Genomic DNA, 22,523 nt, shown 5'->3' with positions numbered 1-22,523 from the left:
TGAACTTACTTCAAAATGTTCAATCTTGCGAGGGGATCGCGCGAGCCAGACAGGAAATTCAGCCCTCTAGTAGTCTATACAGGGGCATGTGTGTTTGGCTCTCGTATTTGTCTAACGAGAGCAATAAGTTTGTAAACAGAATAATTAATATATTATTCGTACTGTAATGACTAAATTATTTAGGAATAATATTCAATAATAATTAACCACATGAAAATGTGCATATACAATAGATTAGAAGAAATGTATAACTAAGATCTCATAAGTCTCGGCAAGAGCAATCACACACCTTAAAAACAGATGTACATAGTGAAAACAAAGAATTTACAGTATACAAGAAACTGATAAGTCTCTTTTTGCAATATAAATATGAAGTTTATGTAAAAATAGATACAAAGAATATGAAAACTATGCTGGGAACATTACTCAATATGTGAGTTACAAGAACTAAGAAGATGAAAATTCTCAGCGAAAATGTAGTTAGTCAGTCTCTACCTATATATATTCACAGAAGAAAACAAAGGTTAAAGTAATGTTATAGTTAGTTGTTAGAAAAAACGCTCTGTGACAAGGTTAATGTTTTGAACAAAAAAAAAACAATTCACCAGTTATAATTAGCAACACTAACTATAACTTGTGCCCCGCCGTGCCCTGCTTATGATCTCACAAAAGACATATTTGATGACATCACTGTTTTTTTCAGTGACTGTATATATGTAAATATCTATATATATATATATATGGTGACTGGGCACCGCGGACGCCTGCGCGGATGCGGTGAGGACTGTTTGGCATATTCAGTTTTATTCATTGGTCTCCTTCAACTCCTTGTTTGTGCCTGGCTTGAATCCATATTCAGTGCTGCCCGCCAATAATGGCTTTGAGACTTTTCTTTGTAAGGAGACTTTATTTTATTGTCCTTTCTATTATTTTGATCTTGGCCCAGCTAAATGGATTAATGGAATCGACTTACATACGGGTTATAGCCACGGACTATCGTTATTCACTGCTTTTCCAAGTTGCTTTATGGGATATGCAGTCCTGTGGGGACAAGAGCATGCACCTGGTGGCTATCATTCTTGTTGGAAATTCACAATTTGTGTTCAGTTTGGCCCTGGGATGTGGATGCAGTCAAAATGTCCCACTGCCTCTTGTGGCTCTTAGTTTGGTTGATGTGAATACAATAGGGCGCATGAGAATATTGCTCCCGTAGCAGAAGACACAGGTTGAACACTGGTAAACCTGTGTCCCAGGTTTTCCGAACATTCCGGGTCAGAGGCTGTCTCATTAAATCAATTTGATTATATTATGCAGCACGATGTCATTATGTTTTTATTATGTGTTTATTTTCTTTTTTATGTATCTAGGCCAATGTTTTTGAGAGATTGGCGGCCTATTGTATATGCTTGAGATATTCCCATTTAGGCGGGTGACATTTACATTGTTTGTATATGCACATTTATATCCTCATTGGGTGCAGTAGCGCATTATGTTGGCAGGTTCCACATTAACCATGAGGTATATATATCAATCAATTTGCTATACTGCGCAACTTTTAAAACATCGTATAATTTAAAGTCGTACCAGCCATATTGTCTGTGTTTATGTAAATAGAACAATTAACATTGCAATGGGCCCACATTAGTGCATTGTATTAACGCAACAGTATTTTTTCCATGTCTATCTGTGCCTTTAATGAGAAGGGCTATATATACTTACATCGATTTGGCACCAATTAGATTGACAACGGCTTCTGCGAAGCCGAAACGCGTCTCTATGATCTCGGGGTTGTGGGAGAACCAGGAAAATAAAGGTGCCCTATTCCAACAGCTTTGTGTAGGTGCCTTCTTCTGTGCAAGCAAGATTGGTTGTTCACATATATCTATATATTGCTTTTACTCATTTCAGGTTGGCTTGAGTTGGTATTTTACCAATTCAAATCCGCAATACTATGCCTGGAGTGGTAAATAGCTTTTGTCATTTTACAGCTCGGCAAGGACAGCACTGTGCTAGTCCTATGCTTAAAGACTTTGCTGAAGAAATGGCAAAAGACTTTGTCCTTTTCTATCTCGGCGTGGATGGCACTGTGCTAATCCTATGCTTAAAGACTTTGATAGAAAAAGAGACATTTGAGATGAGCTGGTCTAGAGTGTCGCTGGTGTTGAGAGTGCTCTAACAGGAGCTGCTTTCCACCTAAACTGAGAACTACCTAGAGTTCTCTCCTCCTTATTCGCATAATGTATGCGTCACTCTATGCATGAAAGGGTTTTGTTGTGACTTATACTGGGTGCTCCCTTGTGTCTGGACAAAGCTATACCTCTCTGAAGAGCTTTAATTAGAGCGAAACACTGTGTCAGGGGTTGCTTTTACTCATTTTAGGTTGGCTTGAGTTGGTATTTTACCAATTCAAAGCTGTAATACTGTGCCTGGAGTGGTAAATGGCTTTTGTCATTTTACAGCTCGGCAAGGACAGCACTGTGCTAGTCCTATGCTTAAAGACTTTGCTGAAGAAATGGCAAAAGACTGTGGGCCATATGTAGGTGGCCAAATACCGATCGGTAACACCGAAAAAGGGTCATTTTCGGTGTTACCGACAAATATTAAGCCACGTGAGATGTACGTAATACCGAATTGATTCGATAATAACGAATCGGTATTAAACATAAGTTACCGACTTGAAATTACCGAAACAATGAATACCGAATCGGTATGAACGATTCGGTAAAAAGCCCAAAAATGCTATGTAGCTAACCTCGGTAAAACCGATTTTGGCCAAATTCGGTAATAACGATTCGGTATTTAGCACGTTTCAGGAGCATGTGGTAATCAGGAGCAGTCTATATAAACAGACCCAAAATGCATCAGTGTGAACACAATGGCAGGCCTCTATGTCATTGCAAGGCGGCTACGCCTGAGAGCAGCAGGAATGAGGATCTGGAGACGTGAGGAGCGGGTGTACAGATTACGCATCACTTTGTTCCAATTGACAGACCCAGAAATACATGAGCGATACAGATTGCACCCAGACACCATCCTGGAGCTAATACGGGACCTAAGACCCTATCTGGAGCATCAGACGCCAAGGGCCCATGCTATCCCCACCCATGTGCAGGTACTCTGCTGCCTGCACCGACTTGCATCAGGAAGTTTTCAGGGTGTGATAGCAGCAGTCGGTGGAGTGTCACAGAGCTGTCTATCCCGATTTTTCAACACCTTCCTGGACGCCATGATGGACAGAATGGAACATTACATTACCTTCCCCAGTACACAGGCGGAGCTGCAGAGAACCAAGCTGGAGTTCTATCAAATTGCCCATTTCCCCCACGTCATTGGCTGCATCGATGGGACCCATATTCCCATCTGCCCACCTGCAGCAAGTGAATACATTTACAGAAACCGCAAATCCACCCACTCAATCAATGTTCAGGTGATCTGCAATGCCAAACACATAATAACAGACATCGTGGCAAAATACCCCGGGAGTAGCCACGATGCTTACATCTTCAGGAACAGTGGCATACATACACGTCTGCTTGCTGGTGAATTTGTCGACGGATACATACTAGGTAAGTAAATGTCACACACCCTGATGTACACCCTGGCACAAGCTGTTGGGCCCACCAATCAATGCCACTTACTTCTTTTCATAGGTGACAGTGCATATGCCCTCCGGCCGTATCTACTCACACCATATCTGAACCCAACCATCCGAAGGGAGAGTAGATACAATGTTGCACATAGGAGCACACGCAACGTGGTGGAGCGCACTTTTGGTTTGCTCAAAAGCAGATTCCGTTGCCTCCACAAAACAGGAGGTGCGCGTCTGTACAGCCCCATCAAATGTTGCAAGGTAATTGCTACGTGTGCAATGCTACACAATCTGGCCACTAAAAAAGGAACAGCAGTGGAACTAACAGACTCAGAGGACGAGGACGAAGACAACCCTCAACCAGAGCCCAGCGCGGCTGGTGCTGCTATTGAACATGATGGGAGACAGAGACGGGCAGAGATTACATCTAACTATTTCTGAGTGAGTAACAACACTGAGCCATTTCATGTTACATGTAGAGGTGTTTATTTGGCACACCTCCAGCATTGTGAGCATTGTCCAATTGTACATGGGTTACATCACCCATCACATGCATGTGGACAGCCATTGTCCTTCACTTCTTGCGTCCCCGTGCTGCACGTGCACGTTCCCCATCGACACTGTCTTGTGAGTTTGACCGTTCCTGTGCTGGGACGTTTCGCCCACTACGCCTCCTGCACTCGGTGGGTGATGGTGTAATGCTACCACGGCTGGTAGCCTCCTCACTGTCCCCCCCACCCCCTTCCATATTGGAGGCCTTGGCATTCTGCATGAGCTCCAGCACTGAGGTCATGGACACCATCCCCCTGGCCACATCCCTGCTGCAATGCGCCATCTCCTCCTGCATGGCGATGGACCGACGACACATCAGTGATGTCGTAGCGGACAGCCGGTTCACCGACTTGGTATAGTCCTGGAGTCTCAGTCTCTCCCGGCGCATGCCAACACGGTCCTGCTCCAGCTGGCTGCAGAGGTTGTCCACCGAGGTAGCTACCCTCTCCATCCCTGCAGAAAAATGCTCCCCCATCTTGTGCATATGTCTGTTGATGTTTGCCACCTCCCTGTGTAATTTCTTCATCTCCCTCCATTGCAGGCGCTGGACCTTCAGCATGTTGCCTTCCAGTCCAGCAAACACACTCTCACCCTGCTCAGATGCCACTGGACTGTCTGGCCTTGCCCTGCGGCGTCTTGATGTGAAGAGGGCGCCCTCGGATGCAGGACCAGCCCGCACCCTGTTGGATCTTTCTACGCTAGGACTTTGTTCGCGCTGTCTGCCCTCCTCTGACGACTCCTCCATCTGCTGGAGGGTGATCACGGCATGCCTCCTGCGTGACAGTGGTGGTGATGGTGGTGGTGTTGGTGAACGTCGCAGTGGTGACTGAGTGAGAGGGGATTGCGGCCCTCCCTGGCGCTGTGGTGATGTCTGTGGTGGAGGATTGGCTGGCTGCGATGGCGCAGAGCTTGTGTTCCCTGCAGGCATGCTGTCTTCATCCTGTTCACTCCCCTCTGGCCTGGCTGACCTGCCTCTGCTGCCCTCAGCTGCACTGCGAGATGACTCGCCTGAAATGACACAAATGTAAATATACTCAATGCTCTGTCTGCAATGCCATTGCATTAAATTACATGCCAACAGTGCACAGTGGTTGTCCTGACCTATCCATTTCATTTGCCATGCTATTGTGTTAGCTGCCTTGACAGTCCTGATCATGAGTTCACACTGACTACATCACCCAAAATGCATTGCAGGTAACCAGTAAGACATGATGTGGAGTGGGAGCACTTTTACCACTATGGGGGTTGGGGTTGGGGAGGGGGTAGGGCAGCATGCTGGGCATGCTTCTTACCTTGTTTTCTAGCTGCTCTGGCGGAGCTGTCTGCGTCTCCTATGCCACTCACACTCTCCCGCTGGATGGTGGACTCCACCATCTGTTCCAGTGGTGTTGGTACTGGGGCTCGATTTTTTCCTCCGCCAGTTTTCCCTGCCAGCCTATGTCTCTCTGCCATCCTCTGTTTTGCAGTTTTTCTGAGGTCGTACCACCTCTTTCTGATGTCCTCTATGGTGCGCAGGGTCACACCTATGGCATTGATCTTGTCCCGAATGCCACTCCATATTTGCCTCTTCTGTGCCTCTGGCACTTGGTGGGACTGGGCTCCAAACAGCTTGTGGTACTCCTGGGTGACATCCTGGATCAGGATCTCAAGCTCCTTGTCACTGAACTTGAGTTTCCTTTTTCTTTCACCTCCCTCCTTCTCTCTGCCCTGGCTTGCCATTTCAATGCTTGTTCAGTGCTTATTCTTCCTTTCTTATGGCTGTGTTGCTGCTGGCTCCTCTGCTCTCCTGCCTGCCTGCCTGCCTCACAGTGAGCTCCAGGCCCTGTGCACCTGGTTGGGTGTGGCAACTTCCTGTTTGGGAAGTAAATGGGTGTGTCAGGATTGGACGATTCACCAAAACGCTATTTTTTAAATTACCGAATCGGTATTACCGATTTTGGGTGTGGATTCGGTAACACCGATTCGGTAATAGCCTTTCGGTATGTATTTTTATTACCGATTTGTTCAAAATCGGTATTCAATACCGATTTGCAACGAATCGGTAATGTTTAACGATTTTTTACCTACATCACGTTTACCTCATTCTTAATACCGATTCGGTATAATTCGGTATTAAGGATTCGGTACTCGCTATTTACCTACATATGGCCCTTTGTCCTTTTCTATCTCGGCATGGATGGCACTGTGCTAATCCTATGCTTAAAGACTTTGATAAAAAAACAGACATTTGAGGTGAGCAGATCTAGAGTGTCGCTGGTGTTGAGAGTTCTAACAGGAGCTGTTTTCCAGCTAAACTGATACCTACCCTGAGTTCTCTCCTCCTTTTTTGCATAATTTATGCTTCACTCTATGCCTGAAAGGGTTTTGTTGTGATATATATATATATATATATATATATATATTACCTACTGGTGGTTGCCAGTAGGTATATATAGTTAGGATTTTTTTCCTATGGGATTTTTGAAAATTCTATGCCGAATAACTTTGGCGTTTGTGGACAGAATTGGCTGAAATGTTCAGGAAAATGGCACATTATGTTTCTGAGCAGCCCCTGAAAATTTGGGGGGGTTTCGTCAAGGGGGGGCCGAGAAAAAAGGGGGGTCCCAAAACGCGTTTTTAACATTGAGTTGTCCATAGGGCGGTTGGACTCACTTTTAGCTCGAACGGCTGAATGGATTTACACGAAACTTGGCAAAATTGTAGATATGGTTTGCCCGACGTGCCTTTGCTATGTCTCAATATATGTGCTCCAGAGGATTTTGAGAAATTAACGTTTTAAAAAACAGATATATCTGTGACAGCGCTCCGGTTAGCGCTACGGTTCGCGTACCTGACGCGTAACGGAACTTTGCGAAGCGAAGCTGATTGGCTCTCCGGTGTCTGTCAACATTTTAAACAGTCCGGACCGGCCGCCATCTTGTCTCTCAGTAGGATCGAGAGACAAGAGGAGGAGAAAAACGAAGGGGGAATTTAATGAAAGGGGGCAAGGTAGACCCCTCTTGACCCCCTAGGAATGATGTTGGGGTTATTAAAGGGTCCCGTGGGGCAAATAAAAAAAAATTGATTTTTCGCAGTAGAAGCGCTTCCCGGTACACGAACCGGGTCGCTCACCGGTAGCGTAACGGGAGTTCGCCATTTTGTGTTTCGTTTTAATTAAATCACAAGATGGAGGAAAAACAATGTGGGAAATGGGTATAAGGGGGCACGGGAGACGTATCCTGACCGCCTAGGTATTCTGAGGGGGGCTGAGGAGGCTCATATATGTTGATACATGTCTTCCAGCGGCTGCGCGTGAGCAGAATTTTTTTTTTGCTGCGTGACGTCTGTTACCGTTCGATTCGAAGGAAATCAGGAAGTGTTGACCGCCATTTTGTCACTGCGAGTAAATATATTGTTCATTTCAAAGCGTTGGAACATGGAAAAGGGAGAAGGTAGAGATTGTCTTGCTGCATAGTTTTTCTCAGGGTGTGCAGTAAGGCCCCGGTTGTGCTTATACTCACGGTGGGGTCTTCGAACACTTTAGCAAATGATGATCCAAGCTGAGGCAAAGGAGGGTGTCAGTCGGGGGGGGGAGCAATGGTGCAGTTTTCACTTCCATGTCTAAGTGTTAAAATCTGGTTTGCGATGTCAACATAATCGGCGCCACCTAGTCCCCACTCAGGCACGTACGCTCTAGCAAGCAGCAGCCATTTTGAAAGCGCTATGGCCCCTCTGCCCCTCGCCGGTCCCCAGCGCGTCTCCCTGGTGCTACGAACACCCCCCTCTCTGACCACCCCCGCTCTCTCTGTGGAAAATTAATCCGTATTGATAAACATTGTCTGCGCCATCTTGCCTTCTTTCCAATGCCACACTTTTGTCGTGCACGGCAGCCATTTTAGATGCCTTGACCAGACCCACTCTCTGCACGCCGCTGATCCTCAGCACGGCTCCCCACCCTCGCAAGCATCTCCCCCACGCACTGGTCACCCCCGCTCTCTCTCTCATGCATGGGCCATAAACCTCCCCCATTTGCACTGCTCTTCCCTGAGAATCACACCCCGTGCCTACCCGACACCTCCCTTTCACCCTATTCACTACCGCACCCTCTGACACTCCTCTTCCTCTGTGTCCGATTGTCCAGGCCGGTCCCAGGCTATCACCTAGCCCTGCGTATGTAGTTTATGGCCCCAACTGTAAAGAATCACCCCTCTTCAAAGGAGTTATAATAGATCAAGGCCCCCACCCCATGAGATCCGTCACACCACACGCATTCCGGGAATCGGCGGAATGTCCTGCTGTTCCTACTATCTGATAGCGATCCTGTATTGTGATTGGGGAGGGGAATCTCACTGTAAGGGTGTGTGGGACCGAGCCTGAAGCGGAAGATTCCAGGGATGCCTTTCTGTACATCAAAGTCTTCACAAGAATGTGTCACATGTAATAAAGCAATAAACCTGTGTATAGGAGGCCAGGCCTCGGAGATGTGGTCAGAGCACCTCCCGAAGACATTCTGTGTGCGTGTCCGAAATGACAGGCTCTCCTCATGAGAAATAAAACCTGTTCTTGCGTTCCAGCTTTCAGCGCCTGTCTCTTTATTTGGTAACTATTTGCTATGGGAAATTAGAGGCGTCCTTGCGCCAACAGCCTGGGCATTCAACAGTAACTGGCTGCTTTTCCTCAATTGGCGTCCCAACGAGGGGCCCATCAGCGACATGTGGGTTCAGTAAGAGAGGTCCTGACGACAGGGTGAACGTCTAAACAATTGGAGTATACCTGCCTGGAGAGGACCCTCGTCTGGCTGCCGATCGAGTGAACTTCACCGATTCTGAACGGACCTCTCTTGAGTGACCTGCTGTCCTGACTGGGACCCCACAGGAGTGCTGTGGTAAAACTGGAGTAAGAGGACGATCGGGCGCTGGAAGGGGAAGGCGAATAACTGTCCTCGTGGTCCGGGTAAGGTTAAGTAGGACGTTTTATACGTCTGACTGGCAGGATGGTTTTATCCACCTGATTGACTATTTGATTGATTGTTTGTATCGGAATTGTTTGAAAATACTAGTATTATTCGATTGATTGGTTCGTTTAGCCTTGGTCGCTACTTGATACATTGGTCCTCTTTGGAGACTCTCTGTCTACAAACGCAGAGGAATACGAAGATTCTCTCTTCCTTTGCAGGTAGTGAAGGGTAGGTAACGCGGACCTTTGTCCCCCGTTGTAACCCGTCGTGCCTATCTCTTTCCCACCATTTGATTGTTCTATTGTCTGAACACTGGTTGTTTGATATTAGTTCTTTGGAGGTATTCTCTGCTTACAAATAACGTGGAATAGAGATATTCCGTCTAGTCTTTGCAAGCAGTGAAAAGATAGGTAGTGCGGACCCTTGTCCCCCCTTTTGTAATCTGTCATGCCTATCTTCTCCCCACTGATTGGTAATTGGTTCTACCCGGACCATTTATTAGAGGTAGCTCGTCCGGCCCCACCGGAGGGCACCCCTAATAAAGAGGACATATATATAAAATACGGATTAGCCACGGTACCTTCCTAGCAAATTATGGCAAAACGAAAGGAATCGAACAAAATCAGTAGGCCAATGATAGGATCCTTTCTGACACTGCTAAACAAGAAACACCCGGAAATAGCCCTCCGCAAAAAGTATGAAACCAGGGGGAGGAGCCAAGCTCGCGGTCGGGATGGCCACGAGGTAGTTCGGCTCCGCCGCCCTCGCTGTCTAAGCATGCCTGCCCTACCACCCACCCCGCCCAATAACCGACAAACCATATACAAATGAAAGTCTGCTGATACCCACTATCGGCGTAACCAGATTGGACTAGATCACGCACAATTGGACTATGTCTTTTTCTGGTTATACAGTAACATCTTTGTGCTCGTTGCCACATTACAAATATATAGCACTCCAACAAAGTAGTAGGATTATAACACTTTAATTACTTATAAGTATACACAAAGCTCCAACAAAGTAAACACATTAAAAAAAAACATTTTAAACAACTATTTACATGGCAGCCTGCTGCAACATCCATCTCAAAGCATTCACCGTCCGCTTGACCCTGTCCCTGCCCCTCCCTCCCCGGAGTAGCAACAATGGGCTGCTATGGGCTGTCTTTTAGTCGGCTTTGGGCTATAAAAAACCTACAAAATCCGTCGGCCTGTGAGGCGGCGTCAGTAGCGGACCGTTGTGCGAATAGGCCGAAGGCAGCACAACGCGCCGAGATCCGGACGGCACCGAGGTGGTGTCCAGCAAGTTGCCGCACTGGTCTGGCCATCCTACAATGCTGCGCCGAAAGACGGCGTGGGGCGCACCGGGGGGGGAGGCGGCGCGAACGGGCCTCCACCGCCTCCCCAGGTGGAGGCTCCTCAGCTGCAGTGGGGCACCCCTTGGCGTTTCACTCGCCATCCAGCTGAGTTGCGCCCGCTCTTGCGGCACAGTGCCTCACCCGCCATCCAGCTGAGTTGCGCCCGCTCTTGCGGCACTGTGCCTCACCCGCCATCCAGCTGAGTTGCGCCCGCTCTTGCGGCTACAGCGTCTCGCCCACCATCCAGCTGAATTGCGCCCACTCTTGCGGTGCAGCGATAGGCGGCTGCCACAGGACTCTCAAAATGGCGGCCGGCTCTTCGGATTTGGGCCTGGTCCACTAAAATGGCCCTGGGACATCTTGGAACTCGGACGCTTGCCTGCTAGGGCATGGGCCCCATTCCCGAAAGCGTCCCCTCAGCCTTGAAGATTCTACAAAAGTCACCGGGGCCCCCGACTCCGCAGGCTTCCGGTGGGGAGCGGCTGCCATGATTGCTTGCGGAATGGCCACGACGGAGCCACGAGATGGTGGTGCTCTCATGCGGACGCCAGCTTCAGTCTGAAACATCCAGAAACACTGTAGACTACCAATTCAATCAGTTCCGGTGGAGCCCCAACGAGACCCGGTAGGGAAGAACTTGCCCTCCCCTCTTTTGACTGATGGTTCTTGTTGCCTATCTCTTCTGTTGTTATTTAACAGAACCTTTTTTGACTGCCGAAAGGGGTTCTGGTCCGTCCGCTGTTTGGTGGAGACATTTTGACTATATCCTGGACCTGCCCGGTCTCGCCCAAAATGGCGCCGGTATAAATGGGACTCGCAACTCCTTGTTGTGTACTGGTTGCCCAGCCTTGATATCACGAGATACGTATGCAGTTTTGAAGCACATGGCGGGCGGGGACGAGTACTGATTGAACATTTGGACATCCCTATTGATATTAAGTTCTGATGTGTTATGGATTACTGTACTATTGAAAGTTCGAATTAACGTCACCCATGGTACTTGCCCGCAAATGTATATCTAGATAATTTTATTGTAACTGGCCCTGTCGTACTTTAATTATAAAATTTACGTCCACCGATTCCGCAACTGTTAGACACCTTAGTTCTTGCAACCTAATGGCCCGCCCGTTACGTTCTTCTACACTGTAAATGTCCCCTCATCATATACGATTCCAGTTTGCTCCGTGGCCGGCCCACATGTTTATAGGCCCGTATTTGTATACTGACATTTTCACAATAAAGGTTTTTAAAACAAAACATGGTAGTAGTACCTAGATTGGTAAAGTTTTGAATAATAGCCACTGTTTTCGAATCAGTAAAAGGCAAGTGAAATAAAGCAGCCCGATTACATGACGGTTAAAAGGTATAATACGCAGGAATGCTGTAAAGATAAATGGTCAAGGGCTGTTGTGTTTTCCACTCCTGCAACATAAAGTGATCGATAAGAATCCGATATTCAGGCCTATCAGCGACTAAGACAGTAGGCCGAGCCTCTTTTGCTCAACGGCTCCCTCATGGGACGAAGAAACGCCCTTTTTCTCGAAATAGGAATATTTTACTTGCAGGACAGTTATAAATTTCCCGGGAAAATATATTTGCCTGGAACATTGTTAGTGATAAACTGTAAATGCATCTGGGTCCTTTGCTTTACAAGTCAGAGTGAGAAAAAAAAAGGTGGGGCTTTCATCATTTGGGAAGAAAAAATGTTCTAAACCAATGAAAAGTGTTATTTTTAGGTCATATGACCAAGCCTTCCATCATTAGGAAACCAAAAGTAAAATGAATCAATGAAAAGTTTTATAAACAAGTCACATGACCTGTTATGCTTACGTTACGCGCTCCGCGCCGTGCCCCGGATCGTTAGGGATTAGCATTTACAAAACCTTATTTTACTCACACAAAACCATTGAAATTCGCATATATAGTTAGTTGCACTAACTATATATCGCGCACCCGCAATCCACTGCTGATCATGTCACATATTACATCATTCATGACATGGTCAGTGACATCACTGATGACATCACTGATGACATCTCAAATGACATCACTGATGGCATCACTGATGACAACATCCAGTGACTGTATGTTTCTGTAAAGTTAAAATATGTCTTACATATTGAAGAATGAGTGGATGTATAAGTGTCTGGATGAAGGATTTAGTAGGTGCATGACTGACTGTATGAGTGAGTGATTAAATGTGTCTCACTGAGTGCATGGGTTAGTGACTAAACTGTCTTAATGTGTGCATCATTATGTCTGTTGTTCTGTAAACTGCTGCATGTGTTGATCAGTAGCTATATGAGTAACTATATGGGTTATTGATTGGTTGCCCAAGTATTTGTATGGGAGACTGAGTGTGTGTGTGGGTGGCTGGGAGGTGTATGACTCTGTGCATAGATGTGTGAGCAGTTGATTCACTAGATGTATGGGTTCAAAAGTGCATGTGGAAACAGCTGTATGGGCGGTTGACTGTGTGCATGAGTATATTGGTGAGTGAATGGATATCTCAGTGCTACATGTCAAAGTAAGTACATATATAAAACACAGTACATGTGAGAGTTGACATATATAAAAATCTGTGCATAAGAGCCAGTGAATGTGTGAGTGGCTGTATGGATCATTGTGAACTTGTATCAGGGATTGTATATGAGAGTAAATATGTGTTAGTATATGTTTGAATAAGTAAGGTGTGTATAACTGTATAGTTGAGGAAATGGAGGTGTGATTGATTCTTTGCATGACTGACTAGGTGTGTGAGTAACTCCATGGATGAGTGACAGTCTGTGAGTGTCTGTTTACACTGAGTGTATCTAAGGTTATATTAGAGTCTGAAGAGGTTCATCGTATTATCACATGAATGATGTCATCAGTGATGTGATCAGTAATGTCAAATGAGATGTCATCAGTGATGTCATCAGTGATGTCATCAGTGATGTCATTTGAGATGTCATCAGTGATGTCATCAGTGATGTCATTTGAGATGTCATCAGTGATGTCATCAGTGATGTCATCAGTGATGTCATTTGAGATGTCATCAGTGATGTCATCAGTGATGTCACTGACCATGTCATTAATGATGTAATATGTGACATGATCAGCAGTGGATTGCGGGTGCGCGATATATAGTTAGTGCAACTAATTATATATGCGACTTTCAATGGTTTTGTGCGAGTAAAATAAGGTTTTGTAAATGCTAATCCCTAACTATATATGGTCTATAACCTATGGTTTTTTCAGTGAATATATATATATATATATATAGATAGATATAGATATAGATATATACATGTAAGAATGTGTATATGTATATATGCATACATTTATAAATTACAGCAATATAAAATGTAATAAAATATATCTCACTATTTTCTACAATTGAGAAGCTGCTTTTCAAAACAATGAAAATGTTACATGTGGTTGGCAACATGACCTAGTTCAAATGCCAGCTGAATTATACTAGCATGCACATGCTAGCAATGGCAGGTGTTTAAATGTGTGTCTATTTCCCTCATTTGTACTTCATACGTACAGCAAAGTCACAGCTTTATGAAAAGACACAATGCAAATGAAGCTCTTCATTTAGGACTAAACATGATATAAATGTGACCGATCCAGTACTTAATTTGAGCCGGTGGTTCACCAGCACTTAATTGTCAACATCCAAGCTTCTGACAGTCTGCCACAAGCTGGTGCTATCTAGCTAAGCCACAGACGAACACAGCAACAGTTAATTTTTAATTCAATATACATTAACAATTACTATTACTTGCCACCCAAGCCACAAGTCATGTTTTGTTACTATCATTGGCAGCACAGCAGGGACAATGTGTGATGCAAGCTGCAGTGGCCTACTAACAAGAGCCCTGGCACTTATTGTTTTTACAAATTAAGCACTGGACCGATCAGTCCAAATACCTACGAGTGAGAACTAATTCGTATTTTAATGGAATCACATGAAGTGACATCAGTAAAATTATACAAATGTTCAAAATAAATGTAAAATTAATGTAATAGCTACAAAGCCTTCACAAATATATATAAAACAAAAATAACACTGAATGGATAATATGTGTAGATGTCCAACTGACATGAAAAATGAATTAGGTTGAGATTATGTTTGCTGTGTGCACAGCAGGTGCACTTGGACAGACGCCATCCATGTGGTGACAACTTCCTGCATTCTTTTAACTGTCAAGAGCCATTCTGTTCACAAAATAGTTCAAATCAAAGAAATTGTAATGGCGTTCTAGCACTCTCCACCACGTGCAAGGTCCATCCTTCCCTGAGCTGGTGCAAAACCCGGCCACTAAGGAGCATATTCATTAAAGATTTGCGTCACCCTTTTGCAAAGCAATGGGGTACAAGAGCAACGCAACTCTTAAGTTGATTTATCAAGCCACACAAGGCCACCTTGCGTGGCCATGGGTGGATTAATAAATCTAGAGTGATGAAACGCAGCACAAATTGCTGCATAGCGTTCTATGGGTCAGCGTGGGTGTACCCACACATCTACCCATGGCTTTTGGTGCATTCCCAGATTTACCATTACGGGTAGACCTGGGAATGCGTCAAAATACTACGCCTCCCCACTGAAGCGTAATGAAAAGAAGTATCTTTATTTTGTCCATGTTACTTCCTCTTATGATGTGTGTTGCATTGTGCAGCACACATCATACGAGGAAAATGCCTGTCAGGTTTGTTTTTGTGCATGAAGGTGTCCCGTCCCCCATAAAGACAATCCTACCTACAACGCAGGCACCCTTGCACCATGATGCAAGGGTTTCTGCACTGGTGCTAGACAGCACATTGTGCTTCAGCACTGGGAAATGACAGGAATGCTCTGTATATTGTAAAATGTAAATGTAGTATACTTGTAAAGCGCACAGCTGCCCCAGCAACGGGGCGTCCCGGCGCTGTATAGCGCTGTGAAACCCTTCCTGACTCTCCCTGTGAGATGCCCCTCCTGGGAACCCCCAAGGTGAAGCCAGGCATCCCAGTGTTGTCGGGCCGTTGTGGAGATTAAGCAAGCTATTGCCCAGAGTTGCAGCACGGGACCCATGGTTAGAGTAGGCGCTGAGGCGAGAATTATCGAGTCCGCGGACATTGAGCCCAAGACCCTGCCGCGTCGGGACTTGAATCCCTGGTCCCGGTCCTGATCTCTGCTTCAGAGTCTGCCGCTCTAACCAGTGAGCCACACTTCTCCACAATTGTTAAGTACGGTACAGTCCTCCCCTTACCCGATCATGCAGTACAGCTCAACAAGGTGACTTGCTGTGCTGCGTGATTATTTGTTGAATATGCCTCTAAAGGTTTGTGTCTCACTTATGAGTAGTGCACTTTGAAGTCACTGCTTGAGGGCAGTATCACAGAAAGTGCCCCGGGGGTGCACTATGCATGTACGCTCGATTGGTGTGTTCCCCAGGACACTTTGATGTTACAAAAGGTGCTGCAGACACTTGTGTGGCCCCTTCTGTAATACTGATAGCGCTGGTGCACATGTAGCGACAGCGCAATTTTAAGAAGGCAGTCCTTCATTTGCAAGGGGGCGTGGCCCCATGCAAATGAGGGAATCTTTTTGCCTCCTCGCCTGCACTGTTTTATGCATACAAGCTCAATGGCAAAGAAGCTGTCATGAGGGATACTGAAAGTATAACACAAAAAGGTGGTGCACTGTCAGGGCTTCCCTGATGGTAACCCTCTGACGGGAGAGAAGCGGTCCCATGGACCCCCCCAGACATCCCTTTGTAGGCAGGTGCAGTCCCTCACTACACCCTGCAAAGGGATCTATAATCCTTCCCCAAAGTGTAGGTGGGTGTCGCTTGTACTGTCAAACAGATAGCGGCTTTGAAACAGCAGCTTTGTGTATTAGTTAAATGCACTGGTCTCAGTGCAGCGCAAGTTTGCGGTTGCCCTGAGGGCAGGGCGTTCTTCGGAACAGGGTGCAACTTGCCTATTTGCGCACGGCGCACCTATTTAAAGTTTCCCCATGGCATAAACAGGAAAAGTGCGCCACATGTGTAATAAGTTGGGTTTTTAATGCCTAAATAAAACATTGAGTATTTCCTTGACTTTTGCAAGCACTTTCTGGGTGATTTATAATATAATACACTAATGATGCATAATCTGTGGAAATTGCTTCAGGAACACCATGAACGTTGAATTAGATTTTATTATGCCACAAGTGATTCATTATCCTTGTTCTTTGTATGTGTTAATGGTATCCGCAAATCACTGCTGCCTATCAGCCGCTAAGAGCACAATGCTACTCCCTAACAAGCTCTGAACTCATTATGTGTTTTACAGCCATGCCAAGGTGACCCCTTATGCAAAACCAGTACACACATACCTTCTTGGTAGAAATAGAGGCAGAAATAGAGCTGGAGAGTGAAAATAGAGAAAAAGAGAGGAAGAAAGAGAGCTAGGGGGAGGGGGAGAGCAAACAAGTCAGTACACACTTTTATGACTGACTTTAAATTATTGGCTTTTATCAGAAAATTGTGTTTCACAATATGAGCTAGGTCTGATTTGTTAGTTCGGGAAGTAGTTTGAAAGCTACAGCAGAAAATCTCGTTGAAATGCTACAGAGGACGAAAAAGGCTACAGAGTCAGATATATATTCAGGATTCATTAATAGCTAAAGGTACAAATATCAAATTCTGTGTTGTTCCTTGCAAACTATACATACTCTTCAGAAGCCCCTGTGAGCCCTTTGATAAGTCTGATAGAGCACAAATTGCTCTGTGGTTTGTAGGGGTTCATTATATTCATGGGTAGTCCGCACCCGCATATAATCTTTCCTCGTGTTAATATTTGTATTAGGTTGTGTACTGTGATAACGTGTAAGGTGAGGTGATAGACCTATTTTCGTATGATGTGGAGAAATCTGCATTTCAATTACGTAAGATTAGACTTAAACCTTGATGTGAAGAATTCTTCATGTGACTATTGAACATTATAATTCATTTGCTATGTAATGTATTAACAAATGTGCTAAGTAATAATGCTCACATTTGCACATGTGTGTTTATGAATGTAGGTGCTGATTCTTATTTGGGCCGAATTCTGTAGGCCTGATGTGTATTTCTCCCTGTGCGCTTTCGAGGTAAGTTTGCTAGTAGAATTCATGTGTATGCAGGTTTGTTCTTCTCACGTTTTCTACTGCAGGTGGAGTAACACAGTTTTGTTAGTTAGAATAATGTCTTTGTTTTAGGATTAGGCTTGGGGAGGAGAAAATACATTGGAGGGCGATGCTGATATTGTGGGATGGTGTTCTTTCTCACGGGAGATAGCCTAGGAATCAAGGTCATCAAGCCAAGGCCTGGGAGCATCGTTGCCGGATGGAAAGTTACCATTGAGGAGGTGTCTTGCGTTGATGGGGTGATGTTACGTGCAATTGTATGAAGTCTCACACTGATTCTTGAACTGGAGTTAGGGACAGAGTCCGGGGACTTCTGCCTTGCCTTGAGGGAGGGAGCATCTTAGAACGAGGTCTGTAGCTTTATGCTACCTGACCGATTCAAAGTGAATGGTCTTCTTAGGAAGCTTTCATGTGTCACTTTAGCAATAGTGTAGGGACAGACTAATGGTCTTTACTTACGAACTTCCGATGACGGGGACTCTTGACATCGGGGCAGCTATATTCTGTGTCCTGATTCTGGAATTGGTCATTCTCAGTATGCTAGTAAATGTGTAACTTGGAACATCCGAGAATTAAATACGCCTAAGAAGACAAGGCAAGTCTTACTGTACTTTGACAGGCAGAATGTGAAAATTACCCTATTGCAGGAGACCCATCTAAGTAAACACACTGAGGGCAAAATCGCGAGTAGATGGGCTGCTTACCAGCTAGCTTCTTCGTACTCCACTTATGCAAGGGGGGTTCTCATCCTTATTTAGAAGGAAGCACCATTTAAGGCTATACAGACGAGTGTGGACACTGATGGTCGATGGGCTATGGTGCAAGGCAAGTAAGGGCTGAAGATGGTAACCATTGTGAATACATGTGGTCCTTTGGTAGATGATGCGACGCCCTTTTTGCATATTCTTGACGTACTGCGTACCTGGCCAGAGGCAGCGCTTCTGTGAGGGGACGACCTTAATACCCACCTTGACCCGCTAGTAGATAAGTCAGACCCGGCTGAGGCACGTATGGTTAAAGTAGCGCAGTGTATCAGAGGAGCTATGGTGGAGCTGGGACTGGTGGACGCTTGGCGCTTGCAGAACGAGGGTGTTTTGTCAGGCACACATATAACTCCGGCGTTTAATAGCTGGTCTCGGCTGGATTATTGGCTGCTCAGTGAAGAAGCAAATACATGGGTAGAGGGGGTTGACATACTCCCTCAGACTTTGTCTGATCGTAGTCCAGTTATCCTTGAATTGTCCCTGCCTGATACCCCACATAGACCTTTCACATGGCGGTTTAGGGCAGCGGTGCTGCTAGATCCGGTTTACGCCGAAACTGTTAGATCTGGCATAGTACAATATTTCGAATTAATCACAGTATCGGTGGACAGCCAAGCAACCCTATGGGAAGCTTTTAAGGTGACAATCAGGGGGTGCATTAGTACATCAGCGGGGATCCTTAAGGACATCAGGGGACAATTGCAGACACTTGAAAAGCAGTTGAGGGAGCTAGAGGCCTTATGAAAACATGCACCTACCACAGAGACGTTAGCCCATATCAGTGAGACGACGAAGGAATATAATTCTCTCGCAGAAACGGAAATAAAATGTCTGTCCAAGCGTCATGTAGCTAGGGCCTATGGAGGGGGGGAGACCAGGTAGGAATTTGGCAGATAGACTGGGTGATAGGATGGATAGCCCCCGATTCATCACATTGTTGACGCAGATGGGATATCGCATTACACACATCACGCAACAGTGGAGCAATTCCGGCAGTCCTATGCCTCCATGTACTGCACTAGGGGAGGGATGGGTGAGGTCGCTATGAATGACTACTTAGAAGATACGGCCATAGCATGGCTGTCTGACTTGCACAGGAAATACTTGGACCTCCCCATTGATGACAAAGACATTAAGGAGGCCATATTCTCTCTACCGAATACAAGGCTCCGGGGCTGGACAGTCTGACGGCGGGATTTTATAAACACTACGCAGACCTCCTTATACCACATCTGCTAGAAATGTATGCAGAAGCTCACAATACAGACTATCTCCCTCCCTCCCTGAGGCAGGCCCTCATTATCACTCTGTTGAAGAAGGATAAATCCCGGCAAGCTGCGATTCTTATCGCCCATTATTCTTAATAAATCTCGATGGGAACATTTTAGCGAAAATTCTGGCCACGGAACTGCAGCCTCTTATGCCCCTACTAGTGCTCCCAGACCAGTCCGCAGCGCTCTACCTCCCTTAACTTGTGCACTATTTTGCCATGTTCCATGTATTAAACCCTGACCTGTCAGCGGTTGCAGTGCTCCTAGATGCTGCAAAGGCATTCGATTCTGTAGAGTGGCGATGTATGATACTCACACTCCATAGAATGGAATTCTCCCCTGTCTTCATTAGATGGATACAGGTCCTATTTATGACGTCACAGCGAGGACCAGAGTAGGTGGGATTACCTCAGAACCGTTTCCTATAGAAAGAGGCACTAGGCAGGGTTGCCCCCTGTCTCCTCTTCTTTTCGCTATCATATTGGAACCTCTGGCATGCAAGATACGGCAACACCACAGAGCTGCTGCACTAAATTTCAACAACAGGCTAGTGGGGATTTCTTTATATGCAGAGAACATGGTCTTGTATGTCCGGGAACCGCAGCACTAATTATCCCAAGTCATTCGTGAATTAATAAAATTTGGCCTTTTCTCAGGGCTCCAAATAAACTGGGAAAAATCTGTCATCATCCCTCTGACGCAAATCACCGTTTTGCCTCAGGTGGAATACCCACTGGTATGGTCTGAAGACCCAGTAAAATATTTAGGGGTGTGGATCCACCATGACCCTGAGGTCATGATTAGGGAAAACTATGGCCGGGCATACACTACGTTGACGCAGCAGATTGATCGTTGGATCTGCATGCCATCGTCCCTGTCGGAACGCATAGCAATAATAAAAATGACCATCCTTCCAAAATGTCTGTATTTGTTCTGCAGCATCCCCATCCGATTAACTAAATACTTTTTTAAAACGCTCCAGACTCAGTTGCTACGAGTGGTGTGGGGGAATAAGCTACAGAGAATTAGCTGGCATACATTGATACTGACATATGAGAGGGGGGGATTCAATGCCCCGGATTTTTACGTTTATTATCTATGCGGCCAAGCGCAATATGCCTATTTCTGGTTTAGGCCACATAACTTCACACCCCAAGTGGCGGTGGAGGCGGGCGACGCTCACCCTGTGCCACTGAGCGGGGTTATTATCCACGTCAAGAGGTAGATGCCCAAGAACGAGATTAACACCTTGGCTGTCACAGTGGCAGCGTGGCAGGAGATTGGGAGGCGGACTCACGGGCTTCCCCTGTACGCGCCTGCAATGCCAATAAAGGGACATGCCGCCCTATCTGTGGCCCAGGAACACAGCCCGGTCACTGCATTAGAGAGGTGGGAATAACTCTAGAGGGCGACCTGTACAATGAAGGGAAGTATATAACTATCGGCGATCTAGACTACATACAAAACCCCACGCCGCTTTTCCAGTACACTTGCTATAGATTGTGACAGGCGGTGAAGGCTCATTACACTACTTTCCCTAACGAACCGAAGGCGTCGCAGGCGCTGCAGATGGGGATAATGACCCCCACCAGAAGGAAGATAATAACCAAACTGTATAAACCAATACAGGGGGACACGGACCCAGGGGGGATGAGAGCTTGGAGCGTTGGAATATGGTGCCAGCCTCCCGATTATGAGCAAAGAATGGGAGCAGATCTGCATGCTGACAGGGCGACTTACATCAAACAGTAACTTGCGGATCATTTATCTTACGTTCCTACACCAGGTGTACTACTCACCTAAAAAAATACACAGGTTGGGGCTACGAGAGTCGGCCTGCTGTAAGAGATGTTGACGTATTGCAAATAATTCACCTTCAGAGCTGTACGAGTAAATAATCAGTCAGTTGGCAGTGAAGAAAGTTCAATCGTTTAATAAACAGAAATGCTCTATATAGAGGAGCCTCTCCCGAACCTCATCCCTCGAGGTGCGCAGAGAGGACTGCTGGCTGACAATTAAGACAGATCATATATACCTTTCGAGTACACATGCAATCACCCTAAATGGAAAACTACAGGAGGCTTCTAGTGGCCTCAAGGAAAGACCATATTAGGCACACAGAATTGGCTCAGAATAACTCTATTCATTATAGTAAGGTCAAAGAGGTTGACTCCCCCCTCGCCCCAGCACACGGGAGTATAGGCACGGCGCCTTCAGGAATATGCTTTATTACATTCAAAACCAGATGTAACCTTGGGCCTTCAGACGGAGGGAGAGACAGTCCACCTTCATCTGCTACTCTATAACTCAGAGAGAAAAGTGTCCTGTCTGTAGGGAAAGGAACACGTGACTTTGGCTCAACACAGAACAGAGCCAACAAAATGGTGTCCTCACAGACCCTAGGCCTAATGTACTAATACACTAAAATACTTGTGTTTACATAGAAGGCATATAAAACGATACACGTATATGACATATATCGGAAAATATATAGGTACATCATGCTATCAACTATATAATTACGTCTCATGCTGGTAACTGAGAAAGAAGTCTAGTTTTATCCTTCAATGTGGGCCGGATGGGGCTGACTTCTTCCATCTGGCATGGCAATGTGAGGAAGTGTATCGATATTGGGAAAAGGTAATTGCTCTGCTTTGCACCATGACTCATCAGGCTCTCTGGGGCCACTGTTCCAGCCCAGCCCCTGTCATTCAAAGCAGACATGCAATACACAAACCTAGCAGAGGCACACTGGATGGCTAAGCAAGAAAATACCTACTTTCTAAAAGTGGTATTTTCAAACACAGAATGCAAAAATCACCCTCAATAAAAGATGCACTTTAACATTCTGAGTTCAGGCATATCAAACTTTATTTTCCTACCTTGTTCCCAGGAGCAGTTATGTTTAACAGA

The sequence above is a fragment of the Lissotriton vulgaris genome, chromosome 11 (genome assembly GCF_964263255.1).
Source record: "Lissotriton vulgaris chromosome 11, aLisVul1.2, whole genome shotgun sequence".
In the NCBI taxonomy this organism is placed as follows: Eukaryota; Metazoa; Chordata; class Amphibia; order Caudata; family Salamandridae; genus Lissotriton; species Lissotriton vulgaris.
The sequence above is the reverse complement of the archived record's forward strand: the minus strand, read 5'-3'. Positions refer to the sequence as shown.